Raw genomic sequence first — 17,354 nt, 5'->3', positions numbered from 1 at the left:
GGGACAGTGAAAACAGTACTCAAAGACAGGGAGAGCAAGCTCTCTCTTGGCACTTTGGATGTGGGACATACAGCGAGATGTTTGCTGCTTTTGCATTTGGCTGTTGGGAGATTTACAGCACAAAGATATCTAGTTGATTTGAAGCAGTTCCGAGAAAGTCTAAACATAATCCCCACTTCTCCCTCCTGGCACTTTCCATGTGGGAGATATAGCAGGATGTATATTGGTTTTGAGGACAACTCAATGGACAGTGTAGGGAGAAAACCTCCTGGCTCCTTGAATGCCGTTTCTGGAGACACTGCGATCAATGTGGGAGATATGTCAAGATGTGTGTTTGTTTTGAGGACGGCTCTCTGGAGAGTCTTAGCAAAGAGGTCACACAGATAATCAGAGCAATTCTCAGAGACACTGAGAACAAGCTCCACAATTCCCTCCTGGCACTTTCCCTATAGGAGATACCGCAAGACGTTTCTGTATATTGGGCACAGCGCTCTGCAGCGTGTTAGCAGAGACTTTCCCGGGACAGTGAAACCCTATGTCAGAGACACTGAGAAGAAGCCCCAATGTTCCCTCCAGGCACTTTCAGTGTGGGTGCTTTCTCCACGTGGTTCCTGGTTTCACTGCGGCTCTGAAGAGAATGTTAGCAAAGAGGTAACCGGGACAGTGAAAACAGTACTCAAAGACAGGGAGAGCAAGCTCTCTCTTGGCACTTTGGATGTGGGACATACAGCGAGATGTTTGCTGCTTTTGCGTTTGGCTGTTGGGAGATTTACAGCACAAAGATATCTAGTTGATTTGAAGCAGTTCCGAGAAAGTCTAAACATAATCCCCACTTCTCCCTCCTGGCACTTTCCATGTGGGAGATATAGCAGGATGTATATTGGTTTTGAGGACAACTCAATGGACAGTGTAGGGAGAAAAGGTCCTGGCTCCTTGAATGCCGTTTCTGGAGACACTGCGATCAATGTGGGAGATATGTCAAGATGTGTGTTTGTTTTGAGGACGGCTCTCTGGAGAGTCTTAGCAAAGAGGTCACACAGATAATCAGAGCAATTCTCAGAGACACTGAGAACAAGCTCCACAATTCCCTCCTGGCACTTTCCCTGTAGGAGATACCGCAAGACGTTTCTGTATATTGGGCACAGCGCTCTGCAGCGTGTTAGCAGAGACTTTCCCGGGACAGTGAAACCCTATGTCAGAGACACTGAGAAGAAGCCCCAATGTTCCCTCCAGGCACTTTCAGTGTGGGTGCTTTCTCCACGTGGTTCCTGGTTTCACTGCAGCTCTGAAGAGAATGTTAGCAAAGAGGTAACCGGGACAGTGAAAACAGTACTCAAAGACAGGGAGAGCAAGCTCTCTCTTGGCACTTTGGATGTGGGACATACAGCGAGATGTTTGCTGCTTTTGCGTTTGGCTGTTGGGAGATTTACAGCACAAAGATATCTAGTTGATTTGAAGCAGTTCCGAGAAAGTCTAAACATAATCCCCACTTCTCCCTCCTGGCACTTTCCATGTGGGAGATATAGCAGGATGTATATTGGTTTTGAGGACAACTCAATGGACAGTGTAGGGAGAAAAGGTCCTGGCTCCTTGAATGCCGTTTCTGGAGACACTGCGATCAATGTGGGAGATATGTCAAGATGTGTGTTTGTTTTGAGGACGGCTCTCTGGAGAGTCTTAGCAAAAGGTCACAGGGATAATCAGAGCAATTCTCAGAGACACTGAGAACAAGCTCCACAATTCCCTCCTGGCACTTTCCCTGTAGGAGATACCGCAAGACGTTTCTGTATATTGGGCACAGCGCTCTGCAGCGTGTTAGCAGAGACTTTCCCGGGACAGTGAAACCCTATGTCAGAGACACTGAGAAGAAGCCCCAATGTTCCCTCCAGGCACTTTCAGTGTGGGTGCCTTCTCCACGTGGTTCCTGGTTTCACTGCAGCTCTGAAGAGAATGTTAGCAAAGAGGTAACCGGGACAGTGAAAACAGTACTCAAAGACAGGGCGAGCAAGCTCTCTCTTGGCACTTTGGATGTGGGACATACAGCGAGATGTTTGCTGCTTTTGCGTTTGGCTGTTGGGAGATTTACAGCACAAAGATATCTAGTTGATTTGAAGCAGTTCCGAGAAAGTCTAAACATAATCCCCACTTCTCCCTCCTGGCACTTTCCATGTGGGAGATATAGCAGGATGTATATTGGTTTTGAGGACAACTCAATGGACAGTGGAGGGAGAAAACCTCCTGGCTCCTTGAATGCCGTTTCTGGAGACACTGCGATCAATGTGGGAGATATGTCAAGATGTGTGTTTGTTTTGAGGACGGCTCTCTGGAGAGTCTTAGCAAAGAGGTCACACAGATAATCAGAGCAATTCTCAGAGACACTGAGAACAAGCTCCACAATTCCCTCCTGGCACTTTCCCTGTAGGAGATACCGCAAGACGTTTCTGTATATTGGGCACAGCGCTCTGCACGGTGTTAGCAGAGACTTTCCCGGGACAGTGAAACCCTATGTCAGAGACACTGAGAAGAAGCCCCAATGTTCCCTCCAGGCACTTTCAGTGTGGGTGCCTTCTCCACGTGGTTCCTGGTTTCACTGCAGCTCTGAAGAGAATGTTAGCAAAGAGGTAACCGGGACAGTGAAAACAGTACTCAAAGACAGGGAGAGCAAGCTCTCTCTTGGCACTTTGGATGTGGGACATACAGCGAGATGTTTGCTGCTTTTGCGTTTGGCTGTTGGGAGATTTACAGCACAAAGATATCTAGTTGATTTGAAGCAGTTCCGAGAAAGTCTAAACATAATCCCCACTTCTCCCTCCTGGCACTTTCCATGTGGGAGATATAGCAGGATGTATATTGGTTTTGAGGACAACTCAATGGACAGTGTAGGGAGAAAACCTCCTGGCTCCTTGAATGCCGTTTCTGGAGACACTGCGATCAATGTGGGAGATATGTCAAGATGTGTGTTTGTTTTGAGGACGGCTCTCTGGAGATTCTTAGCAAAAGGTCACAGGGATAATCAGAGCAATTCTCAGAGACACTGAGAACAAGCTCCACAATTCCCTCCTGGCACTTTCCCTGTAGGAGATACCGCAAGACGTTTCTGTATATTGGGCACAGCGCTCTGCAGCGTGTTAGCAGAGACTTTCCCGGGACAGTGAAACTCTATGTCAGAGACACTGAGAAGAAGCCCCAATGTTCCCTCCAGGCACTTTCAGTGTGGGTGCCTTCTCCACGTGGTTCCTGGTTTCACTGCAGCTCTGAAGAGAATGTTAGCAAAGAGGTAACCGGGACAGTGAAAACAGTACTCAAAGACAGGGAGAGCAAGCTCTCTCTTGGCACTTTGGATGTGGGACATACAGCGAGATGTTTGCTGCTTTTGCGTTTGGCTGTTGGGAGATTTACAGCACAAAGATATCTAGTTGATTTGAAGCAGTTCCGAGAAAGTCTAAACATAATCCCCACTTCTCCCTCCTGGCACTTTCCATGTGGGAGATATAGCAGGATGTATATTGGTTTTGAGGACAACTCAATGGACAGTGTAGGGAGAAAACCTCCTGGCTCCTTGAATGCCGTTTCTGGAGACACTGCGATCAATGTGGGAGATATGTCAAGATGTGTGTTTGTTTTGAGGACGGCTCTCTGGAGAGTCTTAGCAAAGAGGTCACACAGATAATCAGAGCAATTCTCAGAGACACTGAGAACAAGCTCCACAATTCCCTCCTGGCACTTTCCCTGTAGGAGATACCGCAAGACGTTTCTGTATATTGGGCACAGCGCTCTGCACGGTGTTAGCAGAGACTTTCCCGGGACAGTGAAACCCTATGTCAGAGACACTGAGAAGAAGCCCCAATGTTCCCTCCAGGCACTTTCAGTGTGGGTGCCTTCTCCACGTGGTTCCTGGTTTCACTGCAGCTCTGAAGAGAATGTTAGCAAAGAGGTAACCGGGACAGTGAAAACAGTACTCAAAGACAGGGAGAGCAAGCTCTCTCTTGGCACTTTGGATGTGGGACATACAGCGAGATGTTTGCTGCTTTTGCGTTTGGCTGTTGGGAGATTTACAGCACAAAGATATCTAGTTGATTTGAAGCAGTTCCGAGAAAGTCTAAACATAATCCCCACTTCTCCCTCCTGGCACTTTCCATGTGGGAGATATAGCAGGATGTATATTGGTTTTGAGGACAACTCAATGGACAGTGTAGGGAGAAAACCTCCTGGCTCCTTGAATGCCGTTTCTGGAGACACTGCGATCAATGTGGGAGATATGTCAAGATGTGTGTTTGTTTTGAGGACGGCTCTCTGGAGAGTCTTAGCAAAAGGTCACAGGGATAATCAGAGCAATTCTCAGAGACACTGAGAACAAGCTCCACAATTCCCTCCTGGCACTTTCCCTGTAGGAGATACCGCAAGACGTTTCTGTATATTGGGCACAGCGCTCTGCACGGTGTTAGCAGAGACTTTCCCGGGACAGTGAAACCCTATGTCAGAGACACTGAGAAGAAGCCCCAATGTTCCTTCCAGGCACTTTCAGTGTGGGTGCCTTCTCCACGTGGTTCCTGGTTTCACTGCGGCTCTGAAGAGAATGCTAGCAAAGAGGTAACCGGGACAGTGAAAACAGTACTCAAAGACAGGGAGAGCAAGCTCTCTCTTGGCACTTTGGATGTGGGACATACAGCGAGATGTTTGCTGCTTTTGCGTTTGGCTGTTGGGAGATTTACAGCACAAAGATATCTAGTTGATTTGAAGCAGTTCCGAGAAAGTCTAAACATAATCCCCACTTCTCCCTCCTGGCACTTTCCATGTGGGAGATATAGCAGGATGTATATTGGTTTTGAGGACAACTCAATGGACAGTGTAGGGAGAAAACCTCCTGGCTCCTTGAATGCCGTTTCTGGAGACACTGCGATCAATGTGGGAGATATGTCAAGATGTGTGTTTGTTTTGAGGACGGCTCTCTGGAGAGTCTTAGCAAAGAGGTCACACAGATAATCAGAGCAATTCTCAGAGACACTGAGAACAAGCTCCACAATTCCCTCCTGGCACTTTCCCTGTAGGAGATACCGCAAGACGTTTCTGTATATTGGGCACAGCGCTCTGCACGGTGTTAGCAGAGACTTTCCCGGGACAGTGAAACCCTATGTCAGAGACACTGAGAAGAAGCCCCAATGTTCCCTCCAGACACTTTCAGTGTGGGTGCTTTCTCCACGTGGTTCCTGGTTTCACTGCGGCTCTGAAGAGAATGCTAGCAAAGAGGTAACCGGGACAGTGAAAACAGTACTCAAAGACAGGGAGAGCAAGCTCTCTCTTGGCACTTTGGATGTGGGACATACAGCGAGATGTTTGCTGCTTTTGCGTTTGGCTGTTGGGAGATTTACAGCACAAAGATATCTAGTTGATTTGAAGCAGTTCCGAGAAAGTCTAAACATAATCCCCACTTCTCCCTCCTGGCACTTTCCATGTGGGAGATATAGCAGGATGTATATTGGTTTTGAGGACAACTCAATGGACAGTGTAGGGAGAAAAGGTCCTGGCTCCTTGAATGCCGTTTCTGGAGACACTGCGATCAATGTGGGAGATATGTCAAGATGTGTGTTTGTTTTGAGGACGGCTCTCTGGAGAGTCTTAGCAAAGAGGTCACACAGATAATCAGAGCAATTCTCAGAGACACTGAGAACAAGCTCCACAATTCCCTCCTGGCACTTTCCCTGTAGGAGATACCGCAAGACGTTTCTGTATATTGGGCACAGCGCTCTGCAGCATGTTAGCAGAGACTTTCCCGGGACAGTGAAACTCTATGTCAGAGACACTGAGAAGAAGCCCCAATGTTCCCTCCAGGCACTTTCAGTGTGGGTGCCTTCTCCACGTGGTTCCTGGTTTCACTGCAGCTCTGAAGAGAATGTTAGCAAAGAGGTAACCGGGACAGTGAAAACAGTACTCAAAGACAGGGAGAGCAAGCTCTCTCTTGGCACTTTGGATGTGGGACATACAGCGAGATGTTTGCTGCTTTTGCGTTTGGCTGTTGGGAGATTTACAGCACAAAGATATCTAGTTGATTTGAAGCAGTTCCGAGAAAGTCTAAACATAATCCCCACTTCTCCCTCCTGGCACTTTCCATGTGGGAGATATAGCAGGATGTATATTGGTTTTGAGGACAACTCAATGGACAGTGGAGGGAGAAAACCTCCTGGCTCCTTGAATGCCGTTTCTGGAGACACTGCGATCAATGTGGGAGATATGTCAAGATGTGTGTTTGTTTTGAGGACGGCTCTCTGGAGAGTCTTAGCAAAGAGGTCACACAGATAATCAGAGCAATTCTCAGAGACACTGAGAACAAGCTCCACAATTCCCTCCTGGCACTTTCCCTGTAGGAGATACCGCAAGACGTTTCTGTATATTGGGCACAGCGCTCTGCACGGTGTTAGCAGAGACTTTCCCGGGACAGTGAAACCCTATGTCAGAGACACTGAGAAGAAGCCCCAATGTTCCCTCCAGACACTTTCAGTGTGGGTGCTTTCTCCACGTGGTTCCTGGTTTCACTGCGGCTCTGAAGAGAATGCTAGCAAAGAGGTAACCGGGACAGTGAAAACAGTACTCAAAGACAGGGAGAGCAAGCTCTCTCTTGGCACTTTGGATGTGGGACATACAGCGAGATGTTTGCTGCTTTTGCGTTTGGCTGTTGGGAGATTTACAGCACAAAGATATCTAGTTGATTTGAAGCAGTTCCGAGAAAGTCTAAACATAATCCCCACTTCTCCCTCCTGGCACTTTCCATGTGGGAGATATAGCAGGATGTATATTGGTTTTGAGGACAACTCAATGGACAGTGTAGGGAGAAAAGGTCCTGGCTCCTTGAATGCCGTTTCTGGAGACACTGCGATCAATGTGGGAGATATGTCAAGATGTGTGTTTGTTTTGAGGACGGCTCTCTGGAGAGTCTTAGCAAAGAGGTCACACAGATAATCAGAGCAATTCTCAGAGACACTGAGAACAAGCTCCACAATTCCCTCCTGGCACTTTCCCTGTAGGAGATACCGCAAGACGTTTCTGTATATTGGGCACAGCGCTCTGCAGCATGTTAGCAGAGACTTTCCCGGGACAGTGAAACTCTATGTCAGAGACACTGAGAAGAAGCCCCAATGTTCCCTCCAGGCACTTTCAGTGTGGGTGCCTTCTCCACGTGGTTCCTGGTTTCACTGCAGCTCTGAAGAGAATGTTAGCAAAGAGGTAACCGGGACAGTGAAAACAGTACTCAAAGACAGGGAGAGCAAGCTCTCTCTTGGCACTTTGGATGTGGGACATACAGCGAGATGTTTGCTGCTTTTGCGTTTGGCTGTTGGGAGATTTACAGCACAAAGATATCTAGTTGATTTGAAGCAGTTCCGAGAAAGTCTAAACATAATCCCCACTTCTCCCTCCTGGCACTTTCCATGTGGGAGATATAGCAGGATGTATATTGGTTTTGAGGACAACTCAATGGACAGTGTAGGGAGAAAACCTCCTGGCTCCTTGAATGCCGTTTCTGGAGACACTGCGATCAATGTGGGAGATATGTCAAGATGTGTGTTTGTTTTGAGGACGGCTCTCTGGAGAGTCTTAGCAAAAGGTCACAGGGATAATCAGAGCAATTCTCAGAGACACTGAGAACAAGCTCCACAATTCCCTCCTGGCACTTTCCCTGTAGGAGATACCGCAAGACGTTTCTGTATATTGGGCACAGCGCTCTGCACGGTGTTAGCAGAGACTTTCCCGGGACAGTGAAACCCTATGTCAGAGACACTGAGAAGAAGCCCCAATGTTCCCTCCAGGCACTTTCAGTGTGGGTGCCTTCTCCACGTGGTTCCTGGTTTCACTGCGGCTCTGAAGAGAATGCTAGCAAAGAGGTAACCGGGACAGTGAAAACAGTACTCAAAGACAGGGAGAGCAAGCTCTCTCTTGGCACTTTGGATGTGGGACATACAGCGAGATGTTTGCTGCTTTTGCGTTTGGCTGTTGGGAGATTTACAGCACAAAGATATCTAGTTGATTTGAAGCAGTTCTGAGAAAGTCTAAACATAATCCCCACTTCTCCCTCCTGGCACTTTCCATGTGGGAGATATAGCAGGATGTATATTGGTTTTGAGGACAACTCAATGGACAGTGTAGGGACAAAACCTCCTGGCTCCTTGAATGCCGTTTCTGGAGACACTGCGATCAATGTGGGAGATATGTCAAGATGTGTGTTTGTTTTGAGGACGGCTCTCTGGAGAGTCTTCGCAAAGAGGTCACACAGATAATCAGAGCAATTCTCAGAGACACTGAGAACAAGCTCCACAATTCCCTCCTGGCACTTTCCCTGTAGGAGATACCGCAAGACGTTTCTGTATATTGGGCACAGCGCTCTGCAGCGTGTTAGCAGAGACTTTCCCGGGACAGTGAAACCCTATGTCAGAGACACTGAGAAGAAGCCCCAATGTTCCTTCCAGGCACTTTCAGTGTGGGTGCCTTCTCCACGTGGTTCCTGGTTTCACTGCGGCTCTGAAGAGAATGCTAGCAAAGAGGTAACCGGGACAGTGAAAACAGTACTCAAAGACAGGGAGAGCAAGCTCTCTCTTGGCACTTTGGATGTGGGACATACAGCGAGATGTTTGCTGCTTTTGCGTTTGGCTGTTGGGAGATTTACAGCACAAAGATATCTAGTTGATTTGAAGCAGTTCCGAGAAAGTCTAAACATAATCCCCACTTCTCCCTCCTGGCACTTTCCATGTGGGAGATATAGCAGGATGTATATTGGTTTTGAGGACAACTCAATGGACAGTGTAGGGACAAAACCTCCTGGCTCCTTGAATGCCGTTTCTGGAGACACTGCGATCAATGTGGGAGATATGTCAAGATGTGTGTTTGTTTTGAGGACGGCTCTCTGGAGAGTCTTAGCAAAGAGGTCACACAGATAATCAGAGCAATTCTCAGAGACACTGAGAACAAGCTCCACAATTCCCTCCTGGCACTTTCCCTGTAGGAGATACCGCAAGACGTTTCTGTATATTGGGCACAGCGCTCTGCAGCGTGTTAGCAGAGACTTTCCCGGGACAGTGAAACCCTATGTCAGAGACACTGAGAAGAAGCCCCAATGTTCCCTCCAGGCACTTTCAGTGTGGGTGCTTTCTCCACGGGGTTCCTGGTTTCACTGCGGCTCTGAAGAGAATGTTAGCAAAGAGGTAACCGGGACAGTGAAAACAGTACTCAAAGACAGGGAGAGCAAGCTCTCTCTTGGCACTTTGGATGTGGGACATACAGCGAGATGTTTGCTGCTTTTGCGTTTGGCTGTTGGGAGATTTACAGCACAAAGATATCTAGTTGATTTGAAGCAGTTCCGAGAAAGTCTAAACATAATCCCCACTTCTCCCTCCTGGCACTTTCCATGTGGGAGATATAGCAGGATGTATATTGGTTTTGAGGACAACTCAATGGACAGTGTAGGGAGAAAACCTCCTGGCTCCTTGAATGCCGTTTCTGGAGACACTGCGATCAATGTGGGAGATATGTCAAGATGTGTGTTTGTTTTGAGGACGGCTCTCTGGAGAGTCTTAGCAAAGAGGTCACACAGATAATCAGAGCAATTCTCAGAGACACTGAGAACAAGCTCCACAATTCCCTCCTGGCACTTTCCCTGCAGGAGATACCGCAAGACGTTTCTGTATATTGGGCACAGCGCTCTGCACGGTGTTAGCAGAGACTTTCCCGGGACAGTGAAACCCTATGTCAGAGACACTGAGAAGAAGCCCCAATGTTCCCTCCAGGCACTTTCAGTGTGGGTGCTTTCTCCACGTGGTTCCTGGTTTCACTGCGGCTCTGAAGAGAATGTTAGCAAAGAGGTAACCGGGACAGTGAAAACAGTACTCAAAGACAGGGAGAGCAAGCTCTCTCTTGGCACTTTGGATGTGGGACATACAGCGAGATGTTTGCTGCTTTTGCGTTTGGCTGTTGGGAGATTTACAGCACAAAGATATCTAGTTGATTTGAAGCAGTTCCGAGAAAGTCTAAACATAATCCCCACTTCTCCCTCCTGGCACTTTCCATGTGGGAGATATAGCAGGATGTATATTGGTTTTGAGGACAACTCAATGGACAGTGTAGGGAGAAAACCTCCTGGCTCCTTGAATGCCGTTTCTGGAGACACTGCGATCAATGTGGGAGATATGTCAAGATGTGTGTTTGTTTTGAGGACGGCTCTCTGGAGAGTCTTAGCAAAGAGGTCACACAGATAATCAGAGCAATTCTCAGAGACACTGAGAACAAGCTCCACAATTCCCTCCTGGCACTTTCCCTGTAGGAGATACCGCAAGACGTTTCTGTATATTGGGCACAGCGCTCTGCACGGTGTTAGCAGAGACTTTCCCGGGACAGTGAAACCCTATGTCAGAGACACTGAGAAGAAGCCCCAATGTTCCCTCCAGACACTTTCAGTGTGGGTGCTTTCTCCACGTGGTTCCTGGTTTCACTGCGGCTCTGAAGAGAATGTTAGCAAAGAGGTAACCGGGACAGTGAAAACAGTACTCAAAGACAGGGAGAGCAAGCTCTCTCTTGGCACTTTGGATGTGGGACATACAGCGAGATGTTTGCTGCTTTTGCGTTTGGCTGTTGGGAGATTTACAGCACAAAGATATCTAGTTGATTTGAAGCAGTTCCGAGAAAGTCTAAACATAATCCCCACTTCTCCCTCCTGGCACTTTCCATGTGGGAGATATAGCAGGATGTATATTGGTTTTGAGGACAACTCAATGGACAGTGTAGGGAGAAAACCTCCTGGCTCCTTGAATGCCGTTTCTGGAGACACTGCGATCAATGTGGGAGATATGTCAAGATGTGTGTTTGTTTTGAGGACGGCTCTCTGGAGAGTCTTAGCAAAGAGGTCACACAGATAATCAGAGCAATTCTCAGAGACACTGAGAACAAGCTCCACAATTCCCTCCTGGCACTTTCCCTGTAGGAGATACCGCAAGACGTTTCTGTATATTGGGCACAGCGCTCTGCACGGTGTTAGCAGAGACTTTCCCGGGACAGTGAAACCCTATGTCAGAGACACTGAGAAGAAGCCCCAATGTTCCCTCCAGACACTTTCAGTGTGGGTGCTTTCTCCACGTGGTTCCTGGTTTCACTGCGGCTCTGAAGAGAATGTTAGCAAAGAGGTAACCGGGACAGTGAAAACAGTACTCAAAGACAGGGAGAGCAAGCTCTCTCTTGGCACTTTGGATGTGGGACATACAGCGAGATGTTTGCTGCTTTTGCGTTTGGCTGTTGGGAGATTTACAGCACAAAGATATCTAGTTGATTTGAAGCAGTTCCGAGAAAGTCTAAACATAATCCCCACTTCTCCCTCCTGGCACTTTCCATGTGGGAGATATAGCAGGATGTATATTGGTTTTGAGGACAACTCAATGGACAGTGTAGGGAGAAAACCTCCTGGCTCCTTGAATGCCGTTTCTGGAGACACTGCGATCAATGTGGGAGATATGTCAAGATGTGTGTTTGTTTTGAGGACGGCTCTCTGGAGAGTCTTAGCAAAGAGGTCACACAGATAATCAGAGCAATTCTCAGAGACACTGAGAACAAGCTCCACAATTCCCTCCTGGCACTTTCCCTGTAGGAGATACCGCAAGACGTTTCTGTATATTGGGCACAGCGCTCTGCACGGTGTTAGCAGAGACTTTCCCGGGACAGTGAAACCCTATGTCAGAGACACTGAGAAGAAGCCCCAATGTTCCCTCCAGACACTTTCAGTGTGGGTGCTTTCTCCACGTGGTTCCTGGTTTCACTGCGGCTCTGAAGAGAATGTTAGCAAAGAGGTAACCGGGACAGTGAAAACAGTACTCAAAGACAGGGAGAGCAAGCTCTCTCTTGGCACTTTGGATGTGGGACATACAGCGAGATGTTTGCTGCTTTTGCGTTTGGCTGTTGGGAGATTTACAGCACAAAGATATCTAGTTGATTTGAAGCAGTTCCGAGAAAGTCTAAACATAATCCCCACTTCTCCCTCCTGGCACTTTCCATGTGGGAGATATAGCAGGATGTATATTGGTTTTGAGGACAACTCAATGGACAGTGTAGGGAGAAAACCTCCTGGCTCCTTGAATGCCGTTTCTGGAGACACTGCGATCAATGTGGGAGATATGTCAAGATGTGTGTTTGTTTTGAGGACGGCTCTCTGGAGAGTCTTAGCAAAGAGGTCACACAGATAATCAGAGCAATTCTCAGAGACACTGAGAACAAGCTCCACAATTCCCTCCTGGCACTTTCCCTGTAGGAGATACCGCAAGACGTTTCTGTATATTGGGCACAGCGCTCTGCACGGTGTTAGCAGAGACTTTCCCGGGACAGTGAAACCCTATGTCAGAGACACTGAGAAGAAGCCCCAATGTTCCCTCCAGGCACTTTCAGTGTGGGTGCTTTCTCCACGTGGTTCCTGGTTTCACTGCGGCTCTGAAGAGTATGTTAGCAAAGAGGTAACCGGGACAGTGAAAACAGTACTCAAAGACAGGGAGAGCAAGCTCTCTCTTGGCACTTTGGATGTGGGACATACAGCGAGATGTTTGCTGCTTTTGCGTTTGGCTGTTGGGAGATTTACAGCACAAAGATATCTAGTTGATTTGAAGCAGTTCCGAGAAAGTCTAAACATAATCCCCACTTCTCCCTCCTGGCACTTTCCATGTGGGAGATATAGCAGGATGTATATTGGTTTTGAGGACAACTCAATGGACAGTGTAGGGAGAAAACCTCCTGGCTCCTTGAATGCCGTTTCTGGAGACACTGCGATCAATGTGGGAGATATGTCAAGATGTGTGTTTGTTTTGAGGACGGCTCTCTGGAGAGTCTTAGCAAAGAGGTCACACAGATAATCAGAGCAATTCTCAGAGACACTGAGAACAAGCTCCACAATTCCCTCCTGGCACTTTCCCTGTAGGAGATACCGCAAGACGTTTCTGTATATTGGGCACAGCGCTCTGCACGGTGTTAGCAGAGACTTTCCCGGGACAGTGAAACCCTATGTCAGAGACACTGAGAAGAAGCCCCAATGTTCCCTCCAGACACTTTCAGTGTGGGTGCTTTCTCCACGTGGTTCCTGGTTTCACTGCGGCTCTGAAGAGAATGTTAGCAAAGAGGTAACCGGGACAGTGAAAACAGTACTCAAAGACAGGGAGAGCAAGCTCTCTCTTGGCACTTTGGATGTGGGACATACAGCGAGATGTTTGCTGCTTTTGCGTTTGGCTGTTGGGAGATTTACAGCACAAAGATATCTAGTTGATTTGAAGCAGTTCCGAGAAAGTCTAAACATAATCCCCACTTCTCCCTCCTGGCACTTTCCATGTGGGAGATATAGCAGGATGTATATTGGTTTTGAGGACAACTCAATGGACAGTGTAGGGAGAAAACCTCCTGGCTCCTTGAATGCCGTTTCTGGAGACACTGCGATCAATGTGGGAGATATGTCAAGATGTGTGTTTGTTTTGAGGACGGCTCTCTGGAGAGTCTTAGCAAAGAGGTCACACAGATAATCAGAGCAATTCTCAGAGACACTGAGAACAAGCTCCACAATTCCCTCCTGGCACTTTCCCTGCAGGAGATACCGCAAGACGTTTCTGTATATTGGGCACAGCGCTCTGCACGGTGTTAGCAGAGACTTTCCCGGGACAGTGAAACCCTATGTCAGAGACACTGAGAAGAAGCCCCAATGTTCCCTCCAGACACTTTCAGTGTGGGTGCTTTCTCCACGTGGTTCCTGGTTTCACTGCGGCTCTGAAGAGAATGTTAGCAAAGAGGTAACCGGGACAGTGAAAACAGTACTCAAAGACAGGGAGAGCAAGCTCTCTCTTGGCACTTTGGATGTGGGACATACAGCGAGATGTTTGCTGCTTTTGCGTTTGGCTGTTGGGAGATTTACAGCACAAAGATATCTAGTTGATTTGAAGCAGTTCCGAGAAAGTCTAAACATAATCCCCACTTCTCCCTCCTGGCACTTTCCATGTGGGAGATATAGCAGGATGTATATTGGTTTTGAGGACAACTCAATGGACAGTGTAGGGAGAAAACCTCCTGGCTCCTTGAATGCCGTTTCTGGAGACACTGCGATCAATGTGGGAGATATGTCAAGATGTGTGTTTGTTTTGAGGACGGCTCTCTGGAGAGTCTTAGCAAAGAGGTCACACAGATAATCAGAGCAATTCTCAGAGACACTGAGAACAAGCTCCACAATTCCCTCCTGGCACTTTCCCTGTAGGAGATACCGCAAGACGTTTCTGTATATTGGGCACAGCGCTCTGCACGGTGTTAGCAGAGACTTTCCCGGGACAGTGAAACCCTATGTCAGAGACACTGAGAAGAAGCCCCAATGTTCCCTCCAGACACTTTCAGTGTGGGTGCTTTCTCCACGTGGTTCCTGGTTTCACTGCGGCTCTGAAGAGAATGTTAGCAAAGAGGTAACCGGGACAGTGAAAACAGTACTCAAAGACAGGGAGAGCAAGCTCTCTCTTGGCACTTTGGATGTGGGACATACAGCGAGATGTTTGCTGCTTTTGCGTTTGGCTGTTGGGAGATTTACAGCACAAAGATATCTAGTTGATTTGAAGCAGTTCCGAGAAAGTCTAAACATAATCCCCACTTCTCCCTCCTGGCACTTTCCATGTGGGAGATATAGCAGGATGTATATTGGTTTTGAGGACAACTCAATGGACAGTGTAGGGAGAAAACCTCCTGGCTCCTTGAATGCCGTTTCTGGAGACACTGCGATCAATGTGGGAGATATGTCAAGATGTGTGTTTGTTTTGAGGACGGCTCTCTGGAGAGTCTTAGCAAAGAGGTCACACAGATAATCAGAGCAATTCTCAGAGACACTGAGAACAAGCTCCACAATTCCCTCCTGGCACTTTCCCTGTAGGAGATACCGCAAGACGTTTCTGTATATTGGGCACAGCGCTCTGCACGGTGTTAGCAGAGACTTTCCCGGGACAGTGAAACCCTATGTCAGAGACACTGAGAAGAAGCCCCAATGTTCCCTCCAGACACTTTCAGTGTGGGTGCTTTCTCCACGGGGTTCCTGGTTTCACTGCGGCTCTGAAGAGAATGTTAGCAAAGAGGTAACCGGGACAGTGAAAACAGTACTCAAAGACAGGGAGAGCAAGCTCTCTCTTGGCACTTTGGATGTGGGACATACAGCGAGATGTTTGCTGCTTTTGCGTTTGGCTGTTGGGAGATTTACAGCACAAAGATATCTAGTTGATTTGAAGCAGTTCCGAGAAAGTCTAAACATAATCCCCACTTCTCCCTCCTGGCACTTTCCATGTGGGAGATATAGCAGGATGTATATTGGTTTTGAGGACAACTCAATGGACAGTGTAGGGAGAAAACCTCCTGGCTCCTTGAATGCCGTTTCTGGAGACACTGCGATCAATGTGGGAGATATGTCAAGATGTGTGTTTGTTTTGAGGACGGCTCTCTGGAGAGTCTTAGCAAAGAGGTCACACAGATAATCAGAGCAATTCTCAGAGACACTGAGAACAAGCTCCACAATTCCCTCCTGGCACTTTCCCTGTAGGAGATACCGCAAGACGTTTCTGTATATTGGGCACAGCGCTCTGCACGGTGTTAGCAGAGACTTTCCCGGGACAGTGAAACCCTATGTCAGAGACACTGAGAAGAAGCCCCAATGTTCCCTCCAGACACTTTCAGTGTGGGTGCTTTCTCCACGTGGTTCCTGGTTTCACTGCGGCTCTGAAGAGAATGTTAGCAAAGAGGTAACCGGGACAGTGAAAACAGTACTCAAAGACAGGGAGAGCAAGCTCTCTCTTGGCACTTTGGATGTGGGACATACAGCGAGATGTTTGCTGCTTTTGCGTTTGGCTGTTGGGAGATTTACAGCACAAAGATATCTAGTTGATTTGAAGCAGTTCCGAGAAAGTCTAAACATAATCCCCACTTCTCCCTCCTGGCACTTTCCATGTGGGAGATATAGCAGGATGTATATTGGTTTTGAGGACAACTCAATGGACAGTGTAGGGAGAAAACCTCCTGGCTCCTTGAATGCCGTTTCTGGAGACACTGCGATCAATGTGGGAGATATGTCAAGATGTGTGTTTGTTTTGAGGACGGCTCTCTGGAGAGTCTTAGCAAAGAGGTCACACAGATAATCAGAGCAATTCTCAGAGACACTGAGAACAAGCTCCACAATTCCCTCCTGGCACTTTCCCTGTAGGAGATACCGCAAGACGTTTCTGTACATTGGGCACAGCGCTCTGCACGGTGTTAGCAGAGACTTTCCCGGGACAGTGAAACCCTATGTCAGAGACACTGAGAAGAAGCCCCAATGTTCCCTCCAGACACTTTCAGTGTGGGTGCTTTCTCCACGGGGTTCCTGGTTTCACTGCGGCTCTGAAGAGAATGTTAGCAAAGAGGTAACCGGGACAGTGAAAACAGTACTCAAAGACAGGGAGAGCAAGCTCTCTCTTGGCACTTTGGATGTGGGACATACAGCGGGATGTTTGCTGCTTTTGCGTTTGGCTGTTGGGAGATTTACAGCACAAAGATATCTAGTTGATTTGAAGCAGTTCCGAGAAAGTCTAAACATAATCCCCACTTCTCCCTCCTGGCACTTTCCGTGTGGGAGATATAGCAGGATGTATATTGGTTTTGAGGACAACTCAATGGACAGTGTAGGGAGAAAACCTCCTGGCTCCTTGAATGCCGTTTCTGGAGACACTGCGATCAATGTGGGAGATATGTCAAGATGTGTGTTTGTTTTGAGGACGGCTCTCTGGAGAGTCTTAGCAAAGAGGTCACACAGATAATCAGAGCAATTCTCAGAGACACTGAGAACAAGCTCCGCAATTCCCTCCTGGCACTTTCCCTGTAGGAGATACCGCAAGACGTTTCTGTATATTGGGCACAGCGCTCTGCACGGTGTTAGCAGAGACTTTCCCGGGACAGTGAAACCCTATGTCAGAGACACTGAGAAGAAGCCCCAATGTTCCCTCCAGACACTTTCAGTGTGGGTGCTTTCTCCACATGGTTCCTGGTTTCACTGCGGCTCTGAAGAGAATGTTAGCAAAGAGGTAACCGGGACAGTGAAAACAGTACTCAAAGACAGGGAGAGCAAGCTCTCTCTTGGCACTTTGGATGTGGGACATACAGCGAGATGTTTGCTGCTTTTGCGTTTGTCTGTTGGGAGATTTACAGCACAAAGATATCTAGTTGATTTGAAGCAGTTCCGAGAAAGTCTAAACATAATCCCCACTTCTCCCTCCTGGCACTTTCCATGTGGGAGATATAGCAGGATGTATATTGGTTTTGAGGACAACTCAATGGACAGTGTAGGGAGAAAAGGTCCTGGCTCC

Source organism: Larus michahellis, chromosome 20, assembly GCF_964199755.1.
Source record: "Larus michahellis chromosome 20, bLarMic1.1, whole genome shotgun sequence".
Taxonomy (NCBI): Eukaryota; Metazoa; Chordata; class Aves; order Charadriiformes; family Laridae; genus Larus; species Larus michahellis.
Note: the sequence above shows the minus strand (reverse complement) of the source record.